General features: G+C 30.9%; 1 pseudogene across 1 annotated transcript in view; it reads right to left on the bottom strand.

Annotated features, from left to right (window-relative positions):
• Nucleotides 1–1,437: 1,437 nt before the first annotated feature.
• Nucleotides 1,438–19,231, bottom strand: part of LOC143236198 (uncharacterized) — a 92,511-nt pseudogene continuing 74,717 nt past the window's right edge. The window contains exons 21-26 of the transcript XR_013019510.1: nt 16,169–16,291; nt 14,358–14,489; nt 10,531–10,660; nt 8,628–9,035; nt 4,547–4,800; nt 1,438–1,967 (exon numbers count right to left, since the gene is read on the bottom strand). The product of XR_013019510.1 is annotated as an uncharacterized LOC143236198 (transcript). The remainder of the gene's footprint in view (nt 1,968–4,546; nt 4,801–8,627; nt 9,036–10,530; nt 10,661–14,357; nt 14,490–16,168; nt 16,292–19,231) is intronic.

The following is a 19,231-nucleotide window of genomic DNA, read 5'->3' as shown; positions in this document are numbered from 1 at the left end:
TGTTATGATGCTGAGAAAAATATACTGAAAATATAAACATAACTTTTTCCAAAATATTATATATATAATTATAAATTTATATTGATTTTGAACTTTTACACTTTAATACTGAAATGATGTCTATTGATGTCAAAGTTTGATTTTGGGAGGACATAATTTTTCAATGGAACTAAACTATACACTTAAGTAAAACTATTCATCTTGCCAAAATGTAGCACTTATTTCTTTAAATTATTGTACATTGTTAAATTAGAGAGCTTAGGTTGAAAAACATATGAGTATGTACCTGATCATTTAATATTGATATTACTATTAGAAAGGAACTATATTCAACTATTAATATCACTAAGCTAAACTTTATCAACCAATAGTACCATGTGGAGACAGTAATAATATTATGAGGAAATGTTTTTACTATGGTTCACATCTGTAGGTTAAAAACATAACAACACTACATTAGGCCACTTAGCTCAATCTGAAGAATTATATCTGAGAAACATCTCTGCTTCTAGTATGAATAAAATGGTACTTAAATACTCAATGTCAGAAACAACTTTTTTATTCTCTGGCAGCTATGTGGTAAGTTTGAGGGTTTATAATGCTGAAATTGAGGAACTGATCCACATGGTAGGCATGACATACGTAGCTCACTGTGTAGCCTTGTGCTTAAACAACACAAACAAACCTACAACAATTATCTGACAGCCATTTCTTTGAACACATACATAAACAAAATTCATCTATTGAAACAACAAGAACTGGTTGTTTTATATTTAAATACCTCCTTATTATACATGGAAATATATATATAATTTAATGAATTAATGTTTAGTGTAATTGCATATAATATATAATGGGATGGTTAATTTTAGTTGGAAATTAATCAATAATTTGAATATAAAAATAAGACAGTGCTAATATTTGCACAATAAAACAGTTAATATTCAGTTTGTGAAAAAATGAAAATATATAATGACAAAAACATATTACTGGTTATTGTTTGCAATGGCTGTATTTGTTACATAATTAATGGTTCATATTCCATCTATGAAAGGTTAATATTAAAAAAAAAAGATACATAAGGTGGTTAATATTTGTTTCTCTGTGTTATGATTTGTAACCAGTGTACGTGGAACAAATTCTTGTCAGTTTAATGATTCGACTATAAATTTACGGTTTGGCAAAGTAAAAAAAAAGGCTACAGTTATAATTAACAAATAATAAATATGTATTGTGTACCAGTTTCATTCCAACACATTATGATTTACTATGTATTCATTGCTTACACACATTGCAAGACACCCTATTAATAATTGGATGAATCCCATGTACCTGCATTCTGTGTGTAAAATAATTCAGAACAGCCAGTTAGTTTACTGTTTTCATAAATCTTGCATGTATGTTGCTTTTCTTAAATGAATTGTATGCTGTTTCTTATAATAAAACTGCTTTTAATTTTTGAAACTGTTTCAGAAATACTGTTAGGTAGTGATAACTTTACATTTAGCTTAAAGAAAATAACTATTTCACAACTTAACCTGCTACCAAGCAAAATCTAGGCCATAATGTGAATATTTTTCATTTAGTAAAACAAACAAAAATAATTTTAAATCAGTCCTTAAGATATATATATATATATAAAGTAGGAAAGGACATGAGGAATATATTCTTTCCTGTTATAAAACTGCAATATTATGATGTCAATATTTTAAATTTTATAATGAGTTATTGTCAGCAAACAGCAGAACATTTAGTCACACTGTAAAAATACCAGCTGAATATAAACTAGAACTGATCTCTATCTTGATAACCTCAGAATTCATATTCAGAGACAAAAATGTGAATGAAGCCCAGATGTTGAGTTGTGGTCCTTGCTGCACCAAAAGAGCTTTGCAGATGAACTAGTAACTGAATTTTCAAAATCAAATAAAGTGGCCCTCTAATAGCACGGATAAGTCGAAGAGAACCTAAAACATGAAAGAGTGGATAAATATATTCAAAGACAAACTAAGTTAAAGAGAATACTTTAATCAACAGGTGAGCAAAATCTTGGTTTATATGCATTTCTATACAAATGTACAAGCACCAATATTTAAATTGGTAATTTTTTCTAATCAGTTTAATATAACAAAGTCACATCTGCTAAGAATACTTTCACAGCAAAATACCAGTAAATACATCATGAAGATATAAAAAACGTTATCAGCTCAAAGAGTAGGAACACCAGCTATGCATAAGCTTAAACAAAAGGATAGAATTGTATATAATAATTTTTTGTAAAAATGCCATAGAAATACACCTAAAAAATTATTGTGCTTTCAAACTTAACACTTAGGCTTTTTGAGATTCAATTTCAAATCTTTTCCATACTGAGATGGCATATAAGATCTGATGCTGAACTTCAGCTTAACTGGCACAAGCAGGTAAGAATGGTGGCATGTTCTCCCTGGATGAGATGCCAGTATATCATTACAGGTCTGAACTAACCAGCAGACAGCTAGATAGACTGAAACAATTATGGTAAAGAGTCTTGCTCAATGGCACAACAGCACAATGTTAACCAGCATCAAACTTCCAACCATGTGACTATGAGTTTAAAGCAAGAAGCTGCTGAGCCAGTCTCCTTTCTTCAATATTGTTAAAACAATTTTGAATATGCAGATCAGCAAGTCATGTAACGATCACAACCAATATGAAATTGTAGTGGAACATAATTTATCAGAGCTACATTTTTAGGTATTGTGATAACACTGAAGATTTATAAATTTTTAGGAATGGTATTTAAGAGTCCTTTCCAATGTAAAACATTCATATGTTCAGACACTCAGAACATATAAATGTTCAGTCAGGAATTTAACAATTTCAAGATGGGATATCATTTGTATTTATTAGCATTAGAAAACAATGTAATGTGGATCAACTGGGGTCCAGGATCATCCAAAAAAAAAAAAAAGAGACCACAAGAATTTATACTCCAGCTGCTGTAAGTTAAATGTCACACCTTGTAAGAGGTGAGAATCCATGAATGCAAATACAGTAATAAAAACTGTCCACATGACCTAGAAAATAAGCATGCAAAATATTCATGGAGGATCTCCATTTAAAAATGAGGCCAACAGGGTATCAATTTACAAAGATAATGTTTCTTGTCATACACTCCTCCCTTCTGTTTAGTCATTGAAAGCAAATTAAAATTAATGGGCATTCATTATATTTCATAAGGAGACATATTAAATTAAGGTACTGGATACAGCCCCTATGCTTGTCTTGGTAACTGGACTTTTGAGATGGTCAACTGGAGAGTGACATCCTAGCTGGATTATGAAAAGCCCTGTGTAGAGAAGTGGTGTTATTTGAATCTGACAACCTGATTATGAAGGCTTTAGTAATGAGCACTATATTCTAGAACTGTTATAAAGATGCATGATCATCATACAGAGAGCATGACTGGACATGATTAGTAATGAAATAGTGAGGCACTAACATTGTTTTAATGAAATGTACTCAATTTCTGTAGTTTCATATACCCTTTCTGGATCATATTCACAAAACTATTCAGATGTGTATTTACAGTTTTAAAACTATCCAAATACTACTGCTTTTTAATAGGTTAGTTAAAAATTTATGATGATTTCATGCTTTTTAAAAAATAATTTGAATATTTACCATAAAAATTATGCTTGTATGCAGATGGATTGTTTTGCAATTTTATCCTGTCAAGTATGATACTTGTCATATTAGGTACACAAGTTCACAGTGCTTTTCAACCTTTTGACTTCCAGTTTTCAAAACCTAAACAATAAAGCTTTCTATTTATATATATGTGTAAAAAGAATTTTGGACCAGCTTTTGGTTGGAGTCCAACTTAGTTAATGAGTTCTAGTCCCGAATGTAACAGCAACATGTGGCAGACAAAAGATAGTGTTATATTTGTTATCAATGATGAAGAAATTGAGAGGAACAAGGATTAAGCAATTGTCAGTTAAGTCTGTTTTTTAATCAAAATTTAGCAGGTTTACTAATTCTCAATAGTTCTAGTTTTCCCTATCAATTTACAAAATCATGACAAAAAATTTCAGTCACAAATTAGCAAATACTTTCTTTGTTACTTCATTCATTTCAGAATTTGTCTAAAAGTCATGAAAAGATGCAAGTTCAATGATGAAGACCAAATACAAAAAATCTTAATTAATTTTGACAACAGTTCTGGTTGAATATAGGATTTCCAAGCAGCTTCATGAATAAACAATTTATATCATGTACACACACACAAATCTAAATATATGTTCATTTGTACCACTTAAAATGCATTTCAGCTAATTTATAATAATACACACATTGCTGAAACATATTTTAACTTCGAAAATATCTCTGATAAAAAAATGACAGAAGGTAGAGAATTTAACTTACCTACATTTTGTCTGTAAAAAACATAAGAAAAAGGAATAAATAGCATCTCATATTCTGAGTTAACACTCTGGGAAATAAATGTAATGATTCTCATTAATGTTACAATAATAGTCTTACAGCATTTGAGAAAACTTACCCACACCTTGTCCACGAAGTATGTCAAAATAATTATCATCATTTCCACTCAGAATCTGGTATTCAGTGTCAAATGTCTGGGAACTAAGTGTAATTGCCCTCATTGTTGTGACAATAATAGGTTTACGAAACGTAGAAAAAGTTGCAGGAAGAGTAATAAACTGGTGGCTAATAGACTGAGTGTTGTTAAAGATGCAGTCGCTATCTACTGAACGGCATCTTTTCCGGCAAACAATAGTGTTTTCTTCTTGGTACCTTTTGAAAAATACATTGTTCAAAGTTTAACTCAAGTGAGAAACATAACTCAATGAAACAGGTTTTAAACATTATTTAGTTATTTCTGAGCTAATTATCCAAAAAGATGGTAAGCCCAGAAAGCTGTTTAATTGGTTTCATGGCAGAAAACTTTATTATGTAATAGACTGCTAAAGATAAGTTCCTATATAAATTTCTGTTGAATTATAAAATCTCCCTTGCAGGTATATATATGTTTTCTTCACACCTAAAAATTGAAGTGTTGAAATGAATAATCTTCTACTGTAATTTCATTTATTATTCCCATTACCACATATATCTAATTAAGTTCCAAGGGAAACTATCTGAATTCCTTAATATGTTCTTACACAAAAATTTTTTTGTCTAATTCCAATGTGTTTTGTTCCCATTCATTGCTGGCAAACATTATATAAAAACTTTTTACATATATGTATTGATATTTCACCACAAAAGCACAACTGTTTAAAATAAAATGCTTCAATAACAACCTAAAAATTATAAGGAAGATACTTAGTGCAATAATATTTGCCTACATATCACAATAAACATAATTAACCATTTTGCTAACAGTTAAAAACACAGTTTTGTGGGACATGTCTAATGTATAGAGAGAGTTTATGAGTTAGTTTCATCCATTCACTGCTTTCTAAAGTTTTAATAAGAAATTTGATGATTTAATCTATTTCTAGATAGTGTAACATAATCTAAAAATAACTTAATAATTTATCACTGATATTTATACCAGAAAATTTAATGCTCTATCACCTGAGAAATGAGACTTCTGAAGTTTGCAAATATCTTAACGTTTACATTAAAAAAATCATACAATTATAGTCTTACCATATTAAAACCAGGAAAAATTTGTTTGTTTCTGAATTTTGTGCAAAGCTACTCGAGGGTTATCTGCGCTAGTCGTCCCTAATTTAGCAGTGTAAGACTAGAGGGAAAGCAGCTAGTCATCACCACCCACTGCCAACTCTTGGGCTACTCTTTTACCAATGAATAGTGGGATGACCACCACATTATAATGCCTCCATGGCTGGGAGGGCAAGCATGTTTGGTGCAACTGGGATTTGAACCCGCAACCCTCGGATTATGAGTCAAACGCCTTAACACACTTGGCCATGCCGGGCCCTACCAGGAAAGAGATACTAAATTATAGTTCATTAAATAATTACTGTTTCATGATGAAGAAAATATAAATAGAAGAAATACAGTTTTTATAAAACAATTACAATGTTTAATTAATAACAACTTTCTCTGTCAGTAACATGAAGTGTTTCAGATCATGTGGCTTGAAATATCTTCCAGTCAAAAAATAAAAGTGAACTATGGCATAAACAAGTGATTATTTTCTTACTTTAATGGAATGTGGTTTTAGACACTGTTGCAGTTTTGTATACCCAAACATATCTAAACAATTTCTAATCAGTGCTTTAGCAAAGCCAGAACACACTATTTAAACTGTTGACTGCTCGTTGTAAGCTATATAGGAAAGCAAAACAGAATACATTAGCATTTTATTATAACTTACAGAAGTCCAATGCAATCTTTACTGTTGTATGTAATGATTAGACTAAGAATAATGCAGGTTATGTAGAAACTGCAAGAAGTTATGTTTTTCTTATTTATTCTGCTTTAATTTTAATTTTTCATTAGTTTTTAACACTATTTAAGTAATGATGGCAAAATAAAATAATTTCATAGTTTATCATTACAACAAATATCAAACACTGCAAAAACATTTTGAGAGCTATAAATATTTCATATGTAAGTATTACAATTTAGAAATGTTTTGATTGAGTATGAAAATATTAAAAGTGTTAAGTATATAGGTATGAATATTTAATCAAGAATATTATAATAATTCTAAAATTACTTTCATTTATTGAATGATTTATTAAAATCACTAATAAAATCTCACAAACCCAATGAATAACACAAATCCTAAACCAATTGATGGTAAAATATCTATAACTAAATATGTGTTAAAATACAGTGAAGTCATATATTTTAATCACACACATAAAATGTAAAATATGAAACGTCATTATAACACTGTTTTTTACTGTGTAACAAACTTATCTGATTTATTAAATGTTTATACATTTCCATTTGTAGTATCTCATTTTATTTTATTTTAGAATAATAAAAATATTTTCTGATTACAGTAAGTTTTGTTTACAACATATTGACAAGTATAACATTGGCAGAAGAGCCTTACAGTAGAAAATTTGTTTAAACACAAGTTTTTATGATATATGAACATATCAAAATATGGAACAATCAATAACACTATTTTAGTTTTATAAAATCACTCACATAGTACTATACATTTAAACAGTTTTAATAATACAATGCAACTACACTAAAGCTATATGTATTGTCACTACAGTTATCTTTATAAAATTAGGAAGACTTTTTTTAATTGTAAATTCACTGAAGCATTTGTATTATGAGAATTAAGATGACTGATCCTTAAAACGTTTACTTTTATATAATTTAATATAGTTTATAATATTCCATCATTATATTGTTTGTAAACTACTGTAAAATCCTGTTCACCACAACTAAAATTTTCATGAAATAATATATATTCAGTTAATTAAAGCAAAATGCAATGTACAGTGTTACAACTTGTTTGTATAAGCTCACATTTTTTTCTTAGGAAAAACCCAATATCACATCTGAATCAAGAAAGAACAAAGCATTTCTGAATGATCTTATATCACTAAAATATGATGTAGTAAAGGGAAATCCAAGTACTGAATGACCAGATTCTATTGTTTCTACATAATATGATACTGTACTTAAAATAAAAGTATTCCTAATTTAAAAGAAAACCTGAGTTTGAACTAGGAGCTTATCTAATGCAAGAACAGGGTATTGGTTACAATGTAACAAGTATTCTTTACCTAAAATAAAAATACAATAACAGTCAAAGGAAAGATATATAAACATAGTCTAATTGAAGAAAACAGAAAAACACAGGAACACAAAGAAGTTTAACTATGAACAAAAAAGTTACTTTTAATATAGCATCTCACCTTTAATGATCTGACAGTGATATGAAATGCAGCAGTATGCTTTCAATAAAAGTTTACATTTAGCAGTTTTAGTCATTATAAAATCAAATATAATGGACTGATGTTTCAATCTTGTATATCAAAACTAATAAACATATTAAAAATGTTGTGCAAGATTTATGTCAAAACCTGAGATGAAAGAATGCATCAGTTTGCTTTTCATGAGATTGATGAAACTGTAAAGATTAAGTCTGCATTCAGGACTTTTATTCATTAATAATTCAAATTGTTTATTATGGAGGCATTCCAATCTCATACATCAGACCAAGTTAGCACATTCAAAAATGTTATTTTCATGATTGTTTTATCTTGATATTTTCCTCCAGCTGTGCTTTTCATTTTACTGCAGTGATTGTTATCTAGAAATTACCTAAGAAGATAAATGACATTTAAAAAGCACATACTTGAAGAACAGTTACAGAAACCACAGGTATGAACTGAGATACATTTTTGCATGAGAAAAAGAAACAAACAATTATTCAAACCAACAAATGTTATTGGAACTTCCATGTTATGAACCTGATGAGCTTTAGCAAAACTGGTAAGTGACATTTTTACTACTATCAGTAAAGACAATCATTTAAGTTTTATCTGCCAATTATAAAAAAAAACAACAACACATAAATCTAACATGCTATTATTTAAATGCTCAGAATTCAAAGCATTTAAGGCAAAAAAAACTTAAAAACAGTAACAAAAAAGGATTCTAGAAATAATTAAAATTCATATCTTGAAACATGTATAAAAATCCTAGCTACAGCAGTGCCACTAAACAATCCACTGTGATACATTTTCATTTTTAATTGCAGTTCAATTTCTTGAGGCCCTTGAATACTTTTAACTATCATAATAACTGCCTCATTTCGAGAAGACTGACGGCGCAATAAAAAGTAATTTTCCTGAACAGGTTCAATTCCACTTGGAGCTCGTGCATCTACCAGTTCAAGAGAAAATTCAACAGTGCTACTCTGAAGGAGTGGCCCCCTCATTGTGAAGAACTTGAGATTTCCTGTTTTGGGGATGGGGAAGTTGGATGTTAAGCTTATGAAACTGTAGGAATAGCTTAATGGTTCCTTCAAACATTCAGCATCACCCGGGCGGCAGTTGATGACCTTTAGCTTGCAGCGGCTATAAGAGAAGGGAAGAGAGCACCTTAGAAATCTGCATAACTTTTTATTAATTTCCATGAAAAAGAAAAGAAATAGAAACCATTCTATTTGAATTGTAACAGCATTCAGCAAACAAAAACTGACCAATAATGGGTAACAATTTGAAAGGCAAATTGTTTACCCATTTTATATTAAAAGTTGAAATTTAAAAAAACAAAAAAAACAAAAACAACTGTATAACTAGGTTTTTACATCTGATTTTTGAGATTTAGAAAATCAATATCACAAAAATAATGACTTATGCAGATTTCTACCTTTCTCATCCCTAATCTTTCAGCAATATTTAGTTAACTTTAAGAATTATTGTATTGTTAAATTTCTGATGAAATGGATGTGTTTTGGATAGCATCATCAAGTTTAGGTAATTTATGATCACATATTAAATTCTTTTATGTAAACTGTAGTTTTATCTGTAATGATTGAAACTATTACTTTTAAATTAATTCTTATTTTCAAATATAGTTCAAATTCTTTCTGTTTATCATATGCACTTAATATGAATTACCATTTTTTGTGTCACATTTACAATTCATATATAGAATTGTAAGAAGAATATGAATGAGAGATAAACACATAAATTTAAGAAGCAGTACCAAAAAAAACTGATATATCTAAGTGTCAGTGCCACTTGGATACTGAAATTTGACAACTCCAAGGGAAATCCATAACAAAACAAATTCTTCCCAGTCATACATTTGATGTTGGAAACACATTATTTGATGACAATGTTAAGATTCTTATGTTCAGCAAAGTTAACGAAACGAAAACACTGATTTAATATATTTAGCCACTTAAGATTCTCAATGCTGATTAACAGAAAAATTGATGTAATAAAAATTTCAGTATAAACATAGAAATTTGTACTGAGACTACTTAAGATTTTATCATGCTACTTAATAACTAGAAGTTATTGAAATTTTAAATTAAACTCTTTCACTGTTTTTATTGTTTAGTGTGCAGTCCAGATTATTAAATTGGCACTCTTAAGCCTACATCTCCAGAAAGCTAGTCTATAGAAAAGGCAGAGTAATTTTCATCAAATTTACTTAATTTTAACCCAGTGTGTTTCATATTACAGCCCAAAAAGCCTAAAATAAATTTATAATGCTCAAAATGTGTAAACAATAACTTTCTAGATCAAACTTTTATGTTGCTAAAAATTCTTTGTTCCAAACCATTATTCAGTCATGAAACACTATGAACTTCAGATTCATTTTTACACAGTTTAACCAGAAAACTTTCCAGATAAACCAAAAAATATAATGATGTTAATAATATATTTGTTAATACAAATGATATCTGAGAATACAATTCAACAGAATAAATAATCAATGAGGAATATAAACTTAAAAAATATCACCTGTTAAAGAACAACAAATTCTATAACAATTTCCAACAATAAGAAGCAAGTAACTTATACTGCAATATAATATTTCATGGAATGTGCTACTTACGATCTATGTTGTGTGTCTCGTTCATAATTAGTCGGACAATTAATAGTATGGCATCTGTAATCCCCACGTGTGTTTATGCAAACTTTGTCAGAACCACTGCACACATTTTCTTCTCGGCACTCATCAACATCTGTGAAATGATTATTCAGTTATATAAATACATATCAGCAACACCTGTTCATGAGATAGTAAATGCATTAATAATGTATACAGCTGTTTCCTTGAGGAGTTTGATATTTATAGTGATTTTTTAGTTTTTCCAACATGAACGTTTTATATGTAAAATAAAATTTTATTACCGAATTCACTTGGGCTCTAATGTATGATATGAACTTATAAATATAACACAGGTTGTCATTTTACCATAATTATTTCCCCTGCATGCTGATTGTTAGGTATCAACACCATATACTGATAATTCTAACAATTATTTAACTTGAGTATGTCATTTCACTCTGTGTGTGAGACATTTTAAATTCACTTCCCAATTAAACTTGTGGTACCTTTTTCACACCCTCTACAAATTGTTGCATGGATGGTAGTTCTTACCAACAATAAATATTCAACAAAGTTTACTACCATCATGGTAATGGCCAATGTCAGTTTTTTTTATCTGTTATCAGACAGATGTATTATGAACCAAGTATTCTATGCAGAAAAAACTTTCAAGCAGCACAACCTGGTGGAATACTCTTACCACTCCTTTTGCAAAACAAAAGTTTCAACTGCAGTGAGGTTTCACGATTTGTTACTTCTATCACCTCAGATGGCATTCCAAAATGTCTTTAAGAGGTTCAACTTGACTCATGTTGGGGATCTTGGTTAATTCAAGGGAAATATCCAGATATATTTGATTCTAACCAGAAACATTTTGCACTCAAACAAATAAATATATGCAATATGTATTTAGTACATGTATATTAGTTAATGTAGGCCTAACTGAAATACAGCTGGTATAATGCTTTTGAAACTTAGCATGACTAAACAAGTTTGAACTGCTTGGTTTGGGAATTGTATATATGATATGATTAATTTGACATTAATGTAAGAGCAAAACAGTCTGCCTTCAAGATACTGGTTGTTAATCATACCCATCAGGACATTCTCCATGAATTGTGATATTAGGCTGTTAGTGTTTGAGTTTAAATACTGATGCATTACAATGTTGGTAATGTTGCCTGTAGTATATTTTTAAAACATAATTTGTGTCTGGAAATTTCTCTCTATGTGTTCTTGGTATTTTAAAAATTGTTGCTGAATTGTAAATATGAAAGTATACAGAGCTTGTAAATTATTTTCACTAAATTTTCACTAACTGTTGATCAATGGGCTGTGACAGTGATGTCCATAGATCTCGCAGAGTAACAAATGATTAATATTTTATTCTCAAATCTCAGTAGTAAAGCAAACAGGAAATATGAAATAACAACTGTATAACTGTTATAAGTTGTTTTTTTTGAGATTCTGACTCAATTAATACTACAAAAAGTACACAAGACTAAAGAGGAATTTTTGGTTCATAGTCAAAACCTTGAATATGACTTTGAAAAAAAGGCATGATGGAAAGCACCAAACAGATACCTTGGAGCAAGTGATGTGAAAACATCTAACTAGTTGGGTCACCAGCATATCCTTTAAGAGCTATAAAAACAACAAGAGAAAAAAACTGGAATAATAAAACACAAACCAGAGAGACAATCTCAAAGACAACACTCCATGCTTGAATTTTGAATAAAATAATACAAGATCAGGAGATATATTGACATGACATGCACTTTGTTGAATGGATTGAACAACCCATGGATTGAAAGCCAAGCACCTTAACCACCTGGTCATGCCAGGCCAACATTTTTGTTCAGTTTTTAGTCAAATATGTTTTGTTTATCATGACAGAAAATAGTTGGAGACATTACTTTGAATCACAGCAATTTTTTGGAGCACATGGCATTTTTGGCCAAATATTACAGGATGTTTGGGGAATATTTGAAAAAAGTTACGAATGAAACGATGGTAAAAGGTCCAAAGACTACATATGGTAGCCATGGTTAAACCCTTACTTTCTTAAGTCTGGAATTACAAACAGATTTATTTGAAATACTGCTGGTGAAATATTCCAAATTATTGCTAACAAACTTCAAAAAGAGGGATATTTCAGTAAAATCATGAAATGCTCTACTGATATTCCCTATGAAGGCATCAAACTGCATCAGGTATGTCATGGCTGATCTCCGAGTTTTGAAGAACGTGCAAGAAGTTGTGCATGTTAAAGATTTATCTAATAATAGTCTGTTTAACATTTTCAAAGAAGTTGATCAATGTTGAAGGAATTGACCAATAAAATGCAATTAGCTAGTCATGTAACAGTATTGCATTGATGTCACAACAGTATGTCAAGGTCATTATATTACTGAAAAAGGAAAATCCAAACTACCTTACATTTGAATGTTTGACCATGCACTGAATATACAGTTTTAATGCAGGTATGTATTATGTAATACCTCTGCTAATATACAGTTTTAATGTAGGTATGTATTATGTAATACCTCTGCTAATATACAGTTTTAATGCAGGTATGTATTATGTAATACCTCTGCTAATATACAGTTTTAATGCAGGTATGTATAATGTAATACCTCTGCTAACCGAATGATTGTTTGGTCTTTTGTACAAAATGTACAACTTCATTGCATATTGTAAGAAAAGTAATGTTCTGTAGAGGTGCATATTCATTATGGCATATCTCCATTTCACTTGCCACAACAGGTTTTAACTAATCTTTGAGATCCCATTGCAAAGCTCTCAGTAATGTATTTTTTGCAAATGAAGAAAGCTTTTTCATTTCTTTATTAAAGATTGGCCTGACAGGTACAATTTCTGAGGTTGTTGGACTTTGTAAAAGTAATATTTCATTTGAAACTCTCATTATTATTAATTTATTCAAGATAAAGTTTAACATCATGGATCCTGTATCTGACCATCTTCAATCTCAAAATATTGATCTTCTACAAATAATGAAGTTATCTAAGACTTGAGAGTCTCAGTTGCGAGAACATAAGAAGAGCTATATGAATCTAACGTTTCTTTCTTAAAGTGACATAACCGTGAAGAATCGTATATTCCTGAAGTTTCATTTTACAGGAGAAAAAGGATGTATGATAAAATGACTCAAATCAGGTTATGATCATTGTAAAAGTAATTAAACACTTTGATCAACCTTGATATGCTGTTTTCTGTATTAATAAGCATTTTATACTTCAATGAAAACCTTTAATTGAATCTGATTTGTTCAGTTCATTGTATTTCTCTGAAAGGAAGGATTATTGCCTAAAGATGATATTCATGAGGTTGCTGATAGATATTTTCTGGTAAGAAGAAACTTCAGAGAGACTGTACGAGTTTTTTGAAAGTTTATCCAAAACTGGCAAAGTGTGCAATTAGCAGTGGAGTAATATATTGGGACCATCACTGTCCACTGTTAACCTATGCTTTATACAAATGCGTCCAACAAATTCTACGCATTTCTGAACTTTTCAAAATCTTTACAAAATGTTAATTTAATGCAAACTTTACAATCAGGGTTTCAACCTACAATAACAGTATCAATAATCATTAGAACAGTTATATCACTCTATACTTACATCATTGTTCGAACCCTGAAGTTGCCACTACAACATCAACTTTATCACACACATTTTTGTATCTTTCTGTCATTAGAAAAATAAAACCAAGCTACTTGTTTCTGTACTTTTATCTAATTTAAGTCACTTTTAATAGTTTGGATACTTAATTCAAATTTTTTTACGATTAGGGGAGCAAGAGCTACTTACCTTCACAGGTTCGTTCATCTGCTTGTAGTCTGTACCCACTAGGGCATGAACAAGAGTATGAACCTGGTTCGTTTACACAGAAGCCAATACACAAATTACCTCGACCCTTCCATTCTTCACACTCATCAATATCTGGAAAAGATGATTTAATACTTATTATTTTAAAATGTAATTATACTACACAGATTTTATACAATCATTTAAAGTTGTAGAGTTTTCAAGTAAAGAATCTTTATAACCACTGTCCAATATTGATAAAACCCTTCTAAAATGCTTGCTAGGTAATACTATCCTACTTTTAAAATAACATCAAATATAAGTTCACATTTTATAAACAGATATGCCTTTCAATATTTCAGAAGCTACATATATGGTATACAGATAAACCCTTCTAAAATGCTTGCTAGATAATAATATCCTACTTTTAAAATAACATCAAATATAAGTTCACTTTTTATAAACAGATATGCTTTTCAATATTTCAGAAGCTATATATATATATATGGTATACAGATAAACAGATCTTACTTCTCTATAGTGTAGTCAAAATGATAAATTGTTATATTTTTTGACATTCTAATTTGTGACATGAAAAGTTTGGACCAGGTTATCTCATAATTCTCTGTTGCATGAGTTGGTAAAGGATATACTGGTTACAGCATTAAAGAAAAAAGCAAAGACAACTGAATATTTCACAAACACTTATTTTTAATGACCATGGTTTTGCCACTAAAGGTTTCATCAAGCACAGAATGAAATGGTTTGTATACATGTTTATTTGTGTTTAAAAGATAAAAACTAGATAGTCTGAAAATTTTAGAAATAAAAAGTCTAAAAACAAATAAAGGACAGTTCTCAACGACCAAACCAAGTTAAGCTACTTTCCATTAGTCTCAGGTGAATGTTGAAATTATTTTTCTTTCTTTGGTTAAACATATAAAAAAACTGTTTGCAAACTATTTCAGTTTGTACCTGATAATGCCTTTAATGGTGAAACTATGGTGATTAATAAATGAAATATTTATGAAATGTATATTTGCTTTGTTTTTTCTTTAATTCTGTAATTATGGAGTTCCACCAATTACTGACAGTTTCAAATACCAATGCTACCTCTTGTTTCATAAAATAATTGCACTGTATTCAATACTAGTTTAAGTGTGAACTTCTTTACAACTTTCACAAGGCAAAGAGACATTCAAATTCCTGTGATTCAATTTTGTGATAAGTAAGCAACTGAGAAAGAATATGTATTAATTTAATGAGAGCAATTTTTGCACTTTCAGAAGATCTCCTCTTAATCCTGAAGAAATAAGACACATTGTAAAGTCTTGGCTGTATCGTCTCTACATTTGATCTTTTGGCCACTGACTATGCACTTTACCTTTCTGTATTCTCAAGATAGTTAGTACGGGTATTAGCAGGTTAACTTGAAGATGACCTAAGAAGGTCGAAATATTATTCTGTTACATAATTTTAAATAAAGTACGAAAACCCATACCACCCATCTTGAGAATACGTTTTTACTTGAAGTGGGTTTCTCATCATCACGACTTTAGCTCTCTCTTCTCTTATTCAAGTTTTGTTTTTTCCCCCCTGTTTAGTTTAAATCATTCATTTGTTACAGTAGTACTTTTCTGCTTCATCTTTCTTTTTTTGTTCACTTGATGACAAATCATTACATTTATCTTTCCATATGTTATGTTCACAAGTCATTCACTGACCCAGTAATTAGGTAATTATCTATTCTGAATTTTGGAAAGCTACACTCAAATTGCTAGTTATTTTTGTAATACAACTACAGCAAAGCCTACCTTGACAAGCCCTGTTATCAGGTTGAAGACGATATCCAACATTACAAGAACAAAAATAAGATCCCCAAGTATTTCTACAGTTCTGTTGACAGATCCCAGGAGTGTCTCTGCATTCATCAATATCTGAAGAGGTAGAAACAAAAAGTTAAAAGAAATTCAAGAAGTCTCATTTAAACGTGTAGAAAGGGTGTAAGAACCTTGTGGTATCATTAACATCTACAAATGGGCGTAGCAATACAAATTGTATACAACTGTAGATGAAGTCCATAAAAAAACTAATGCTACTTAAAAACACTTGAAAAAGTGTCGTTGAAATGATTAACTAAAAAACCTATGAAGTGTTTTTTTGCATGAATTCAGTCTTCATTAATTGTACAGTAAGAAGTACACAAACTCTCTTCTTTGCTAGTTATTCTTTTATAATCATGAAATCTAGTTTAAATTAAAAACACTAGTTACGTGCTTTTTGTTTCATTTCATTCGTTCATGTGTGTATATGTGTACATATGTATGTAGAACAAGTACTTTCGAACCAATGGAGAAGAAATACCTTTTCTCAAAGTGGTAGGAGTTGATAAAGTATAGGTATTAAACCCCACTCTTAAGGGTTTGCCTCAAACAGTCTTTACATTACTTATTAAATAATTAACCACCTGTGATCATTATTATGCCTACCTATTATAGGCTAGTAAGTAAAATGTGAAATGAGTAACCAAAACTTTGAATACAAAATGGAACAAAGATAGATATTATAGCCATTGTGCAGGTTAAATGTACAAATATTTCATATAATCACATAAGACACTGTAAATTTGAATATATATTCTTTTAGTTAACAACAAATTCTTAAAAACAAAAACCAAAATCACAACATTTTATCCTTACACTTCAGGCACTGGGATAATAGAACTCTATACTTAATATTGTTTGTTTTAAAAAGTATTTTATGTTGATATGTGTTTATTCATTGAGTACACATGTACAGAAAAAACAAACAAAGTGTGACATCACAATACTTCCTGTTCCTGTCACGAATAATGTTCTCCTTGAGTTATTCCTAACTACAGGTTGCAGCACTTATCTCAATATTCTTAACAATATTGCTGATGTGGATATTCTGTTACACACATACAACCTTAACACTCCCACTTAATTTTAAGTTTTACACAAACTTACAATTACTGTCGATAATCTTACAGTTATTCTAAATGTTTTACAATTACTTTCAATCTGTTATTATAATTGTCACTTAATCTGGTTCACTTATCCATTGGTGCCAGTCCAACATTATCTCTGAACCTTTCAAATGCATTTCTAGCAAGTGGCTTTGTAAGAATGTCAGGAGTCATCCTGTTTGTGGGACAATATTCCAGTTTTACTGATCCATTCTGCACACATTGGTGAATGAAGTGGTAACGAATATCAATGTGTTTTGTTCTTGCATGACCCACTGGATTCTGTGCCATTGCAATTGTTCCTTGGTTATCTTCCATGATACAAACAGGGTCATCAACTTTGGAACCTATTTCTTGCAGTAGTCTTCTCAACCATACTGCTTCCTGTGCTGCAAGACTCAAGGCTATATACTCTGCCTCTGAGGTGGACAGGGCCACCGTGGATTGCCTTTTGCTAATCCAACTTACAACTGCTCCTGCTTCAATGAAAATATTTCCTGATGTGGACTTCCTATCATCCAGGTCTCCAGCAAAATCTGCATCTGAGTAACCAGTAATGACGTCTCCTGGTACCTTTTCAAACTTAAGACTAAGATCAGCTGTTCCTTTCAAGTAACGCAGGATTCTCTTTGCTGCTGTTAAATGTGCTGTGTTGGGCTGAGTACAATATTTCAATATTGCTCCCACTGTATATACAATATCTGGTCTTGTTCCCATTGCAGCATACAGAAAGCTGCCTACAAATGACTGGTACAAACTGCGGTAAACCTGAGTGCTAACATCCTTTTGCAGTTTCACGTTTACATCTGATGGAGTTGCAACTGACTTACACTCAGTCATTCCAAATTTCACCAGCATAGTTTGGATATACTGTCTTTGATTTAAACATACACAGCCATCCTTTTCATCCTGAACAACACTGAGTCCAAGGATGTAATGAAGCTTTTCAAGGTCTTTCATGTGGAATTTTTCCTTCAGTGCTTCCTTTATAGTGATTATTTCATCATCACTATCAGCAACCAAAATAATATCATCCACATATACTGTAACTATTGCTAGATTTTCACCCTTCCGTATGTAAACACATGGATCTGTTGAACTCTGAACAAATTCCAGTTCCATCATCTGTTCATGAAATGATTTGCTCCAACAGTGTGGTGACTGTTTTAATCCATACAGTGATTTTTTCAGTTTACACACAAGGTTTCCCTTCTCTGGAACAGCGTAGCCTTCCGGTTGTTCCATGTATATCTCTTCATCCAAATTTCCATTCAGAAATGCAGTTATGACATCCATCTGGTGAATTTTCAAGTTGTTCTGCACAGCAAATGCAATCAAGGAGCGAAATGATGCATAGCGCACCACTTGGAGAGAAGGTTTTCTCGTAATCCAGACCATAATTCTGCGAGTAACCTTTGGCCACCAGCCTACTCTTGAACCTCTCTACATTTCCAGTATTTCCATACTTAACTATGAATACCCACTTACAACCTATAGGTTTTCTTCCAGCTGGTAATTCCACCAGATCCCAGGTGTCATTTTCTTGTAAAGACTAAAATTCCAGATCTGTGGCTGACTTCCACTTCTTTACATTGTCACTGGACACTGCTTCACTTAATGTGCTTGACTCTAACATACTGCATAAGTTTGCAGTGTGACAAACTGATTCATTTGCTGCTGCCATATCAGCATACTCATCATATCCATAGTGGATGGGGGTTTTCTGTTTCTTGCTTGTCGTTCAGCTTTATCTTTAGCTTTAACTTCTGTTTCTTGGTCCACTATCTGTTCACTTGATGAGATATACTCATTTGTCACAGGCTCATGACCAAATTCTGTTTCATTAAAGATAACATCTCGCCGTATGAAAATCTTCCTGGATTTTTCA

This window comes from Tachypleus tridentatus, chromosome 13, assembly GCF_004210375.1.
Source record: "Tachypleus tridentatus isolate NWPU-2018 chromosome 13, ASM421037v1, whole genome shotgun sequence".
In the NCBI taxonomy this organism is placed as follows: Eukaryota; Metazoa; Arthropoda; class Merostomata; order Xiphosura; family Limulidae; genus Tachypleus; species Tachypleus tridentatus.
Note: the sequence above shows the minus strand (reverse complement) of the source record. Positions and strands in the feature narration are given on the sequence as shown.